Source organism: Otolemur garnettii, unplaced genomic scaffold (genome assembly GCF_000181295.1).
Source record: "Otolemur garnettii isolate 467f Iridium unplaced genomic scaffold, OtoGar3 scaffold00008, whole genome shotgun sequence".
NCBI classification, from domain to species: Eukaryota; Metazoa; Chordata; class Mammalia; order Primates; family Galagidae; genus Otolemur; species Otolemur garnettii.
Window position 1 is genome coordinate 39,032,938 of NW_003852403.1, and position 11,510 is coordinate 39,044,447.

The 11,510-nt window shown below is 42.5% G+C and overlaps 1 pseudogene; it reads right to left on the reverse strand.

The window, feature by feature from the left end:
- Positions 1 to 201: 201 nt before the first annotated feature.
- Positions 202 to 1,342, reverse strand: LOC100964206 (annotated as a pseudogene).
- Between the last annotated feature and the right edge of the window lie 10,168 nt (positions 1,343 to 11,510).

Here is an 11,510-nt window from a genome sequence, read left to right on the forward strand (position 1 = left end):
TGAAGCTGAAGCTGCTCCTTTGGATATTTTTGTATTTCAATATGAAGCAGATTGTTAGGGTTTCATTAGTGGTTTCATTATGAGGCTTTTTAAATGAAAAATAGTTCACAGTTCTCAGAGGAGTCCTTTTTGGGTAAATCATGGTCTAGGGATGTTTTGAATAACCAAGTGTTCTTTAATAGGTGAAATCTCTCAATGCAACTATAATATATTACCAGTATATCCTGGAACCAAAGTGAGATGGTTTTCTTGTTCCCATAATCCATTTCCTTGTTGTTTTAAAATTGGAATGTTTCCATCCTTTTTTTTTTTTTTTTTTTTGAGACAGAGCCTCAAGCTATCCCCCTGGGTAGAGTGCCGTGGCCTTACAGCTCACAGCAACCTCCAACTCCCGGGCTCAAGCGAGTCTCCTGCCTCCGCCTCCCAAGTAGCTGGGACTACAGGCGCCCGTCACAACGCCCGGTTATTTTTTGGTTGCAGCCGTCATTGTTGTTTGGCGGGTCCGGGCTGGGGATTTGAACCCGCCACCTTAGCTGTAAATGGCTGGCGCCTTATCCAGTTGAGCTATAGGCGCCGAGCCTGTTTCCATCATTTGTAATTTCTGTTTCAGATGACATGTCTGACCACCATTTTTAGGACTGCTTGAAGCCAGTTTAAACCAACCATTACACATTCTTCAAATTTGCTTTTAAGCAGTGACTTTATTAGAGGCAACAACTCTACACGGCAGCCAAGGGAGATACGTCGTTTTTATTCCTGTAAACTATTAGTGAGCACAGGAAGGCAAGCTACCACGACTCCAAGATCTTCTTTCCTCACCAAATAAGCTACAAGTTCACTTATACTTCTCTTTTTCCAGAAAGTTAAAGCTACATTTAATCTCAAAATCCTCTGAGCAAACTAGAGCCATTGTTTCATGGCCCTGAGAAACCTCAGGAATAAAACCACTGTATTTTGATGATGGTCTTTCTGTTTGTCCCTGGGGTTAATCATGTTCAAATATCATGGCGCAATTTTCAGGCAAGTGGCCTGCATAAGCCAGTTCATTTTCTTTATTTTCCAGGCCACAGCCCCCACTTCAAGGGGATTGTTTTTTCTGTAACAAAGACTTGGAAAGGGATGATGAACTTTTCTTTCTGTGATAAATCACCTTACGCAGTTTATCCGAGTGTTTCACAACTGTTCTATTTATGTAAGCAGCCAACTGTTTTGGAGCTTTCCTAACTTACTTCGTGTTCTTTTTAGTGAAATTAGAGATCCCTTTTCTAGGAAGATTAATGGAATGATTCTCAATATTATTACAGAAGTTCTGTTTTTTAACCCTGTAGTTTTCAGAAGCCATAATCTCTTAAAATATAGGCGCTTCATGGTACCTCCGGCCCTCAGTCCTCCCCTTTTGGCTAGGACCCACTCAGATTCATTCAAACGCTGCTTGATGCAGGGATAGCTACCTCTGTGATCTTAATCCTCAAATTTATATGTTAATGGTATTTGGAGGTAGGAACCTTTGGGAGGCAATTAAGTTTAGATAAGGTCATCAGGGTGGGGCTCTATGAGAAAAGAGAGACCTGAGCTGACCCCCTCACCACTGTCCTTTCTGTGTGTGACACCTTCCATCATGCTGTGATGCAGTACGAAGGCCCTCATCAGATTCAGCCCTTCAATATTGGACTTCCCAGCCTCCAAACTGTAGGAAATAAATTTATTCATTTATTTATTTTTGAGACACTGTCTCAAGCTGTTGCCCTAGGTAGAGTACCATGGCATCAACATAGCTCACAGCAACCTTCATCTCTTGGGTTCAAGTGACCCTCTTACCTCAGTTTTTTTAATATTTTTAGTAGAGACTGGGTCTCGCTCTTGCTCAAGCCAAGGCCACTTGCCTTGGCTTCTCAGAGTGCTAGTATTACAGGGGTAAGCCATTGTGCCCAGCCTCAATACATTTATTAAAAATTACCCAAACTGAGGTATTCTGTTATAGCAAAAGAAAACAGACCAAGACTCTCTCTCTTAAACTAACTCTCCATATGTGGCTCCATGTAGCTCTCTAGTGCAGCAGAAACAAAGATTTTTTTTTTTTTTTTTCAGAGAGTCTTACTTTGTTGCCCTGGGTAGAGTGCCATGGCATTATAGCTCACAGAAACCTCAAATGCTTGGGTAGCACCTGTGGCTCAAGGAGTAGGGCGCTGGCACCATATACCAGAGGTGGTGGGTTCAAACTGCAAAAAAGAAAAAGAAAACAAACCTCAAATTCTTGGGCTCAAGCGATCCCGTTACCTCAGCCTCCCAAGTAGCTAAGACTAAAGGCACCTCTCACAATGCCCAGCTAGTTTTTAGAGACTGGGTCTTGCTCTGGCTCCAGTGGGTCTTGAACTCGTGAGCTCATGCAATACACCTGTCTCGGCCTCCCAGAGTGCTAGGATTACAGGCATGAGCCATTGCGTCTAGCCAGAAATAAAGGTGTTTTTGTTTTTTTTTTTTGTTCGACTGTTTCACCTTCCACTACTAATCTCATTGAACTGACTTGTCAGAGAAGATGAAAAATGCTAATGGGCAGATCAGAGACCTGTTACCTTCACCCAATCTCCTTGAAGTAAGAGGAGAGTGAGTGTAATTCTAGTGAAATCAGGGGCAGGAGAGACATTACATGCCACGCCAGCAAGGGCCACAGGTATCTACGTCTGAATCCTTGTGTGAACCAAGACACAAGAATCCAAACACTTCAGTTGCTTGTCTGAGCTATCTTGGGTCAGGGCCAAAGGCTAAACCAAAGGTAGACAATCACCAGTTCCCAGGCCAGACCTGCTCTTCATCCTCCAAGAAGCTTTGAGGGGATGGTGTTTGCAAGTGCGATCTGCATGCCTTGCAGAATGAGCAGTCTCAAAACCTCCTGCAGAAAGACAAAGTCACACAGCATCTTAGAGCATCATCACTGAGAAGCACAGCCCTGTTCTTCCTTCTCCTTTCTCCCCTCTGATTAGCTTCTCTACGAGGCTTATGACATGAATTTGCCAGTCACTGCAAATTCTAGGCACCAAAGTGACTTTCTAAAATCCAAGCTATTTCTTCTCTGAGGTCAGTTAACTTATGCTTCAAAACAAAAGGTTGCAATCTGAAAATCAAAGTAAAGAAAGTTTCTTTATTCTCCTTTCAAAGAACAGTGATGTGAAGTGATTACTGATTCTAATGCTCTCCGTTCCATTGGTTAGAATTAAATCAGTTTAATCCAATTATGAACATATTTAGACACTTACTGAGTTCAAGATCATTTGGGAGGATGCTGTGGGATTCTGAGAAGTAGACAGCAAGATAATTGCCTAAGCCCAGGAGTTGGAGGTTGCTGTGCGCTATGATGCCATGGCATTTTACCAAGGGCAATAAAGTGAGACTCTGTCTCTTAAAAAAAAAAAAAAAAAAATTCAGTTCTCAACAAACTATGGAAATACTTTTATGATTTCATCACTACTCCCTCTCTGGGCTTCTTTGCTGTAGGTATACACAAGCTATTGTTAAAATGGCAAAATTGTGCTTATAGTTTAGGCTCATACCTTGATTAATTTTATTGCTGCTTGCTTGGGATATAATAAACTAAACCTTTGATTCAAAATTGGACGTTTCATACTTAATGACTTATTAGTAGAGTCTCTAGGTGCCAGAGGTGTGGTGAAACTTTTGGGTTCCCTACAATTCTGTGAATTCAAGGGAAGTAAGAATCCAGGAAGATTAGAATGTGAGCTCAGAAGGTCAGGGATTTCTGCCTCTGCCATTCACTGATGTCTCCAGGCTTAGAAGAGTGCCTAGCACATAATTAGCTTTGATAAATATGTTTTAAGCAAAAGAATGGGCTGAGCAAAAAGCCCAGAAAAGGTATCAGAGAAAGTGGGAGAGAAAATGAAGGTTGGGTAAGATTTAATGAGGAGGAATAGTGACAGGAAGGGTTTGGGGAAGGCTTAAGAAGACATGAGGTAGCTGGCAGGGTGGGGCAAATCAAGCCGCTTTGGAACCAATGATGATTCATAACTGGCACAGAAGGAGAGGTGAATGAGCAGCAGGTGCTACAAACACAGCGAACAGTTCAGGGCAGTGGTCACAAATCACCAGCCTATGGGCCAAATACAGCAGACAGTGCTGTGTTTGATCTTCCTGCTGTGGTTTGAACCAGGCCACTCCAAAATTCAGGTGTGGCCAATGTGACATGATTAAGAGATGAGGCCTTTAACAGGTGATTAAGCCACAAAGGTTCCTCCCTTCAGAATGGGATCATGGCCTTTATAAAAGGGGCTTACGCTGTCCCCAGCTTGCTTGCCCTTGCCTTCTGCCATGTGAGGATCCAGTGTTCCTCCCCTTTGGAGCGTTTACCAGCAAGGCACCGTCTTGCAAACAGGCAGCAGCTCTCGTCAGACAACTGAACCTGCTGGTGCCTTGATCTTGGACTTCACAGCCCCTAGCACTGTGAGAAAATTAATTTCTGTTGCTTATAACTTACCCAGTCTCAGATGGTTTTGTGATAACAACACAAAGGAAGTAAAACTCTTCACTATGTTGTCAAAACTGGGAAATTATATAATGCATCTAGAGTTTTAGCTTCTACTGAAAATTCAAAAAATACTGGCCAAGCATGGTGGCTCATGTCTGTAATCTTAACACTCTGGGAGGCTGAGGCAAGTGGATTGCTTGAGCTCAGGAGTTTGAGACCAGCCTGAGCAAGAACAAGACCTCCGTCTCTACTAAAAATAGAAAAACTAACCAGGCATTGTGGTAGGTGCCTGTAGTCTCAGCTACTAAGGAGGCTGAGGCAAAAGGATCACATGAGCTAAAGAGTTTGAGGTTGCTGTGAACTATGATGATGCCACGGCACTCTACCGAGGGTGATAGAGTGAGACTGTCTCAAAAAAAAAAAAAAATTGGACAACATTGAGCCCACATTCTCACATGGATAATTGGTTTGGTAAGAGCTGTATAACCTCCCAGAGAGGGAACATCCTCTTCAGTTCACTGCAGCCCCCACCACTCCCAGCTTTCTTACACTTGGCCCAAGTCTTCCATTCACATGATTTGTGGGCTCCGTGGGCACCTAAGCTGTGGCCAGTAAAGGGGAGCTTGAGTACTTCCCACAGGTTCTTCTAAAAATCCATTTAGCACCTCCCCCTTTCTTGGTTTTTTCACTTTCCTCCTTCTGTCTTTCTGTGTTGCTTTCTATTTTCAGAAAACTTTTGAGTAAAAATTTAAGTAAAATTATATTCATTTTTGATAGAGACAGAGTTTTGATCTATTGTGTAGGCTGGGCTGGAACTCTGGGGCTCAAGTGATCCTCCTGCTCCAGTCCCCATGGTAGCTAAGACTATAGGCCTGTGCCACTGTGCCTGCCTCTAAGAAAAATTTTTAAAAAGAAATAAACTCAGAAATGTGGCAAAATAAATTTATACTTAAAAACCATGAAGAGGAAAAATGGAGACTTTATATTAACCTGGATGGAAGTAGAACACATTATTCTTAGTAAAGCATCACAAGAATGGAGAAGCATGAATCCTATGTATTCACTTTTGATATGAGGATGGTGGGGAGTGGGGGAAGGGGAGAGCAGAGAGAGAAGGAAGGAGGGAGGGGGATGGGGAAAGGAAGATCAGAGAGAGGGAAGGAGGGAGGGGGTAGGGTCTTGGTGTGTGTCACACCTTTTGGGGGCAAGGCACAATTGTAAGAGGGACTTTACCTAACAAATGCAATCCGTGTAACCTGGTTTCTTGTACCCCCAATGAATCCCCAACAATTAAAAAAAAAAAAAGAAAAACTTTAAAGAGGAGGGAAAAAATGTTTTACCATGATTGACCTCAAAGAATTCCCTCGGTTGTGCATTAATTAGAATACTTTTAAAGGAAAGACAATTGATTATTCTCACCCTCTTCCCCTCTCACCCCCTACCCCCAAAGTCTTACAACTATAGTCTCTTTAAGGACATTGGTATGAATATTTTTGTTATCTCCCTTCTCTAGTATTTTCAGAAACTTAACACATGCTGGACATGGCAGGTGCAATTCTAATTTTAATGTGAGTGGGAGTCTGCCTAGCCAACTATTTCAGAAGGGCTTTGAGAATTGTATCAGAGCATCAAGCCAGTCTGGGCATTGTGCTGCCTGAACAGCAATCGCGTTGGGCATAAGTCCATCGAGTGTCAGCCTCATCCTGGCCAGTTAAATCCCTATGAGCTATGAGTGATTAAAAAAGAAAAAAAAAGTCAGCACCTGCTCTAGCTTTGGCAAGAATCCTAAAATAGAGCAACCATCTCCCATGAAAGCGGAATGTCAGTGTTTGCAGCTGCTTGCTTCTTTATCAGAAATCAATTTCTGTCATTTATTTATTATTTATTAGAGACAGAGTATTACTCTGTTGTACAGGCTGAAGTGCAGTGGTGTGATTACAGCTCACTGTACCCTCAAACCTCTGGGCTCAAGTGATCCTCCCACCTTAGTCTCCTGCATAGTTAGGACTATAGGCACATGCCATCATACCCAGCTAATTTTTAGAAATTGTTTTAGAGGCTCAGCACCTATAGCTCAGCAGCTATGGCACCAGCCACATACTCTGGAGCTGGCAGGTTCAAACTCAGCCTGGGCCTGCCAAACAACAATGGCAACTCCAACCAAAAAATAGCCTGGCATTGTGGTGGACGCCTATAGTCTCAGCTACTTGGGAGGCTGAGGCAAAAGAATCTCTTAAGCCCAAGAATTTGAAGCTGCTGTGAGCTGTGATGCCATGACACTCTACTGAGAGTGAAACAGTAAAACTCTGTCTCAAAGAAAAAAAAAATTTTAGAGATAAGGTCTTGCTATGTTGCCCAGGTTAGTCTCAAACTCCTGGTCGAAAGCTATCCTCCCACCCAGCCTCCCAAAGTGCTGGGATTACAGGCATGAGCTGCCATACCTGGCTAATTTCTGTGTCTTCTATTAATATAACATAAATAGGATGGCCTTTCTCCCTTTCTAATTCACCCCCTTTCTTCTTGACTGAAAGAATCTTTTTGAACATTTTTTGTGTAGATGTGAAGCGAATGGGGAAGATTTTATTTTGTTTTTCCCTCTCAAAAGCTGTTGACCCCCGTGGAAAAAAAGGGAATCCACTTGTGAAATAAAACGTTCTTCAGTTGGCCACTTTTAAAAGTTAGCACAGAGCTTACTGTTTCTTGTTTTTGTTTTTTTTTCCCCCAGGGCAAAAATATATACAGGAAGGTAAAACTTTTTTGGAGATACAACAATAGACAAAAATGGGTGTCAGTTTAGCGTAATGGTACACAGAAAGACAGAGAGAGTGAGAGGGACGGAAAAGTGACAAGAGAGAAGAAAAGAGGGAAATAGAGTTCATGAGAGTGGGTAGTCGAAGGCAAGGGAAGATGACAGCTGAGCCCTGTTCAGACCACTTGCTTAACCTTTGTCCCTGAATTCACCTAATGTCCTAACTCCTCAGACGCCACACTTCCTCACCTGGTCCTTGAGCCTCCAGAACACCGAGTTTATTGTTCTCTGATGCCCTGATGAAGCCTATTCTGGGATCTTCTTTCCCCAAATTTGTTTCCATTCCCTCAAGAATAATGAGCTCACTCCAGGAGAAATCTCCCTACAGTCGGTTGTTCATCTTCATTGTCCATATTTTTTTCTAGAGTGTGTGTAATTTTTTTTTTTTTTTTTGAGACGGAGCCTCAAGCTGTCCCCCTGGGTGGAGTGCCATGGCATCATGCTCACAGCAACCTCCAACTCCTGGGCTCAAGCGAGTCTCCTGCCTCAGCCTCCCAAGCAGCTGGGACTACAGGCACCCGCCACAACGCCTGGCCATTTTTTTTGGTTGCAGCCATCATTGTTGTTTGGCGGGCCCGGGCTGGGGATTCGAACTCGCCACCTTAGGTGTATGTGGCTGGCGCCTTAGCCGCTTGAGCCACAGGCGCCGAGGCGAGTGTGTGTAATTTTATTGGTTGCATTTTGGATGGCTCATTTTTAGGCATCCAAACAAGTACATTTCCTAGCACTTTAAGTTCATCCATTCAACCAGCATTTCCTGTTCAATGCCATCGGAGAATCTGAGGACAATTGGACTCAGGAGGGCATTTCTCACGTCCCACGACGTAATTCTCAGACCACTAGCCATTCTGTCAAAATATCTTGTCTGTGCCCCTGTTATTTCTTCTATTAAGTAAATGCAAGTTGTTGACAGTGACGTTAGCTAAGCAGAACACTTTAAAGGGGAAAAATAATTGTGCCTTAAACGTCACTGTTTCTTGCCTGAGAATTGTTTAGAATGTGTGTGCTTTTCAAGTAGTTTGATTTGAAATGGAAAGGGAGAAACAAGTATTTAAAAATTAGTTCTGAAACACAAGTCATCATTAAAGTAAATAAACTTCATCACTTCCTTCCTTCCACCTCCCTTTCTGCCCTCATCAATTCCGCAGTGTCTCTTAGCAAAAAGGGCTGTGCGGAGAGGGAATCTAAGAATAGATAAGTGAATTTTAAAGTCCGTGAACTCTGTAACTTATTTTCCCTCCGCCTGTCCTTTGGTCTAGGCAGGGACTAGAAGTCAGCTTCCAGTTCATCTCTATCACTGGTCTCAGAACCTTCCAGTTATATTAGATAATCCTCTTAGGGCCTGGCATTCTCAGTGTCAAATACAATTACTGGTTAATCTGACAGCTGTCTCTTGTCTTAAAGTTTTTACAAGATTTGTCAAGACCAGATGAAGACTAGACCCAGCAGCCCTTGGCGTCAGAGCTCTAGGCTCCTTCCTGGCCCTTCATGAGTTCCAATAGTAACACGTAGGCAATGCTCTCAGCAGGCCTGGCTGAAGGGTACCCTGCCCTGGTTCTGTTTGTAGTCTGAACCTTAAGTTTAGCAGTAAAGACAAAAATCCCTTTGAAAACTTATAAAACCAGTTAATTTTCTGATCTATTACAGAGCCATGTCTCTGCTTAAACCCTTTAGTGACTGCTCACCTCATTCAGAGCAAGGCCCCAGTGCAGTGGTATTCAAGGCTCAGCGTGTTCCTATCCCACCTGGCTAACTCTCTAAACTCCCGCGGCTCTCTCTATAGCCGTGTGACCTTCTTGCTCCTCCTCTAGCACAGTGATTTTCAACCTGTGTGCTGAGAACTTTTTTTTTTTTTTTTTTTTTTTTGCAGTTTTTGGCCAGGCCCAGGTTTGAACCTACTACCTCTAGTATATTGGGCCCGCACCCTACTCCTTGAACCACAGGTGCTGCCCCTGAGAACATTTTTAAAGATCATCCATTAAATTACTTTTTATTTATTTTTTTTTTTGAGACAAAGTCTCACTCTGGCACCCTGACTAGAGTGCCATGGCTTTATAGCTCACAGCAACCTCAAGTTCTTGGGCTCACGTGGTCCTCTTGCCTCAGTTTTTCTATTTTTAGTGGAGAGTGGGCCTTGCTATTGTTCAGGCTGGTCTCAAATTCCTGAGTTCAAGCAATTGCCTACCTCAGCCTCCCAGAGTGCTAGGATTACAGGCATGAGCCACTGCACCTGGCCTCAGTAATTAAATTATTATTGAAAGAAATTCAAAGCACAGTAAGCATATTCTTTTTCTTACTCTTTTTTTTTTTTGATCAACATAAGTGTGCCACAGAAGTTTAACTATAGGTTCAAGTGTGCCGGGAGATTAAAAAGTTTAAAAAATCCTGCTCTAGTAACTCAATATTTCTTCTTCTTATTATTATTATTTGGAAACAGTCTCACTATGTTACCCTCGGTAGAGTGCTGTGGCATCGCAGCTCACAGCAATCTCAAACTCCTGGGCTTAAGCGATTCTCTTGCCTCAGCCTCCCAACTAGCTGGGATTACAGGCACCAGCCACAACGCCAGGCTATTTTTTTGATTGCAGTTCTCATTGTTGTTTAGCAGAGTTGGGCCGAGCTCTAACCCACCAGCTTTGGTGTATGTGACCGGTGCCTTACTCACTGGGCTACAGGTGCCAAACCTCTAGTAACTCAATATTAACGGGATGTAAATGTTTTGTGGATACCTTGGATAATGCTGAAGTCAGGGATTTTAATGTGCCCATTACCAGAATAGTGTTCATGCAGTTGGGTAATGTGATGGCTTCAGATTTGTTCTTTTTGCTTAATATTGCTTTGGCTATTCAGGCTCCTTAGGATTATTTTTTATAAATTGTAAAATATGATATTGGTACCTTGATGGGGATTCCATTAAATCTGTAAATAATTTTGGGCAGGATGCACATTTTAATGATGCCATTAGCATGTTATTCTACCTGTTTTTGTCATCTACAATTTATTGAATGAGTGTTTTGTGGTTCTTCTTGTAGAGAGCTTTAACTTTTGGGTATTTTTACACTAGCATCTGTTCCGCTCCTGCCATGTATAAGGGACATTTGAGTACTTCCTGCAGAGCAGGCCTTGTAGTGACAAATTCCCTTAGGGTTGCTTGTCTGGAAAAGTCTTTATTTCTCCATCATCTATGAAACTTAGTTTTGCAGGATACAAAATTCTTGGCTGGCAATTGTTGTCTTAAAGGAGGCTAAAAATGGGCCAGTTGTGGTGGCTCACACACGTAATCCTAGCACTCTGGGAGGCCAAGAAGGGTGGATCACCTGAGCTCATGAGTTTGAGACCAGCCTGAGTAAGAGTGAGACCCTATCTCTGAAAAAATAGCCGAGTATTGTGGCAGGTACCTGTAGTCCCAGTTATTTGGGAAGCTGAGGCAAGGGATCACTTGAGCCCAAGAGACTGAGATTGCTGTGAGCGATGACATCATAGCACTCTACCGGGGGTAATAGAGTGAGACTATCTCAAAAAAAAAAAATGGTGCCCCAATTCCTTCTGGCTTATAAGGTCTTTGCTGAGAAGTCTACTGTTGGTCTGATGGGTTTTCCTTTATAGGTTAGTTGTCAGCATCTCAATCTTTTACTCACCTCAGGACCTTTTCATTTGCTATTTCCTCTGTCTAGAATGCTGTTCCCCCAGGTATCCACAGTCTCACTTCCTCCATTCCTGCAATCTCTGCTCAAATGCCACTTCATCAGTGAGCTTCTTTGACCCATATTTCTACCCCACTATTCCCCATTGTCTTAAAAATAACTTTACTGAGACATAATTCACATTATGTCTCATAATTCACATAATTCACATGCCATACAATTTTTGAAGTATAATCGCAGAGTTGTGCATACATCACTACTCAAATGCAGAACATTTTCATCATCCTGAAAAGAAATTCTATACTCTTTGGTCACCATCACCTTCCACATATGAATTACCCTGGTCTCCCAACCATAACCAACCACTCTAATCAACTTTCAGTCTCTATGTATTTGCCTATTCTGGACTCTTCACATAAATATAATTATACAATCTGTAGTCCTTTGTGACTGGCTGCTTTCACTTAGCATAATGTGTTTAAGAACATCCACGTTGTAGCATATATCAGTACTTCATTGCTTCTTCTTTCTTTCTTCATCTTTTTTTTTTTTTTTTTTTGAGACAGAGTCTCACTTTGTT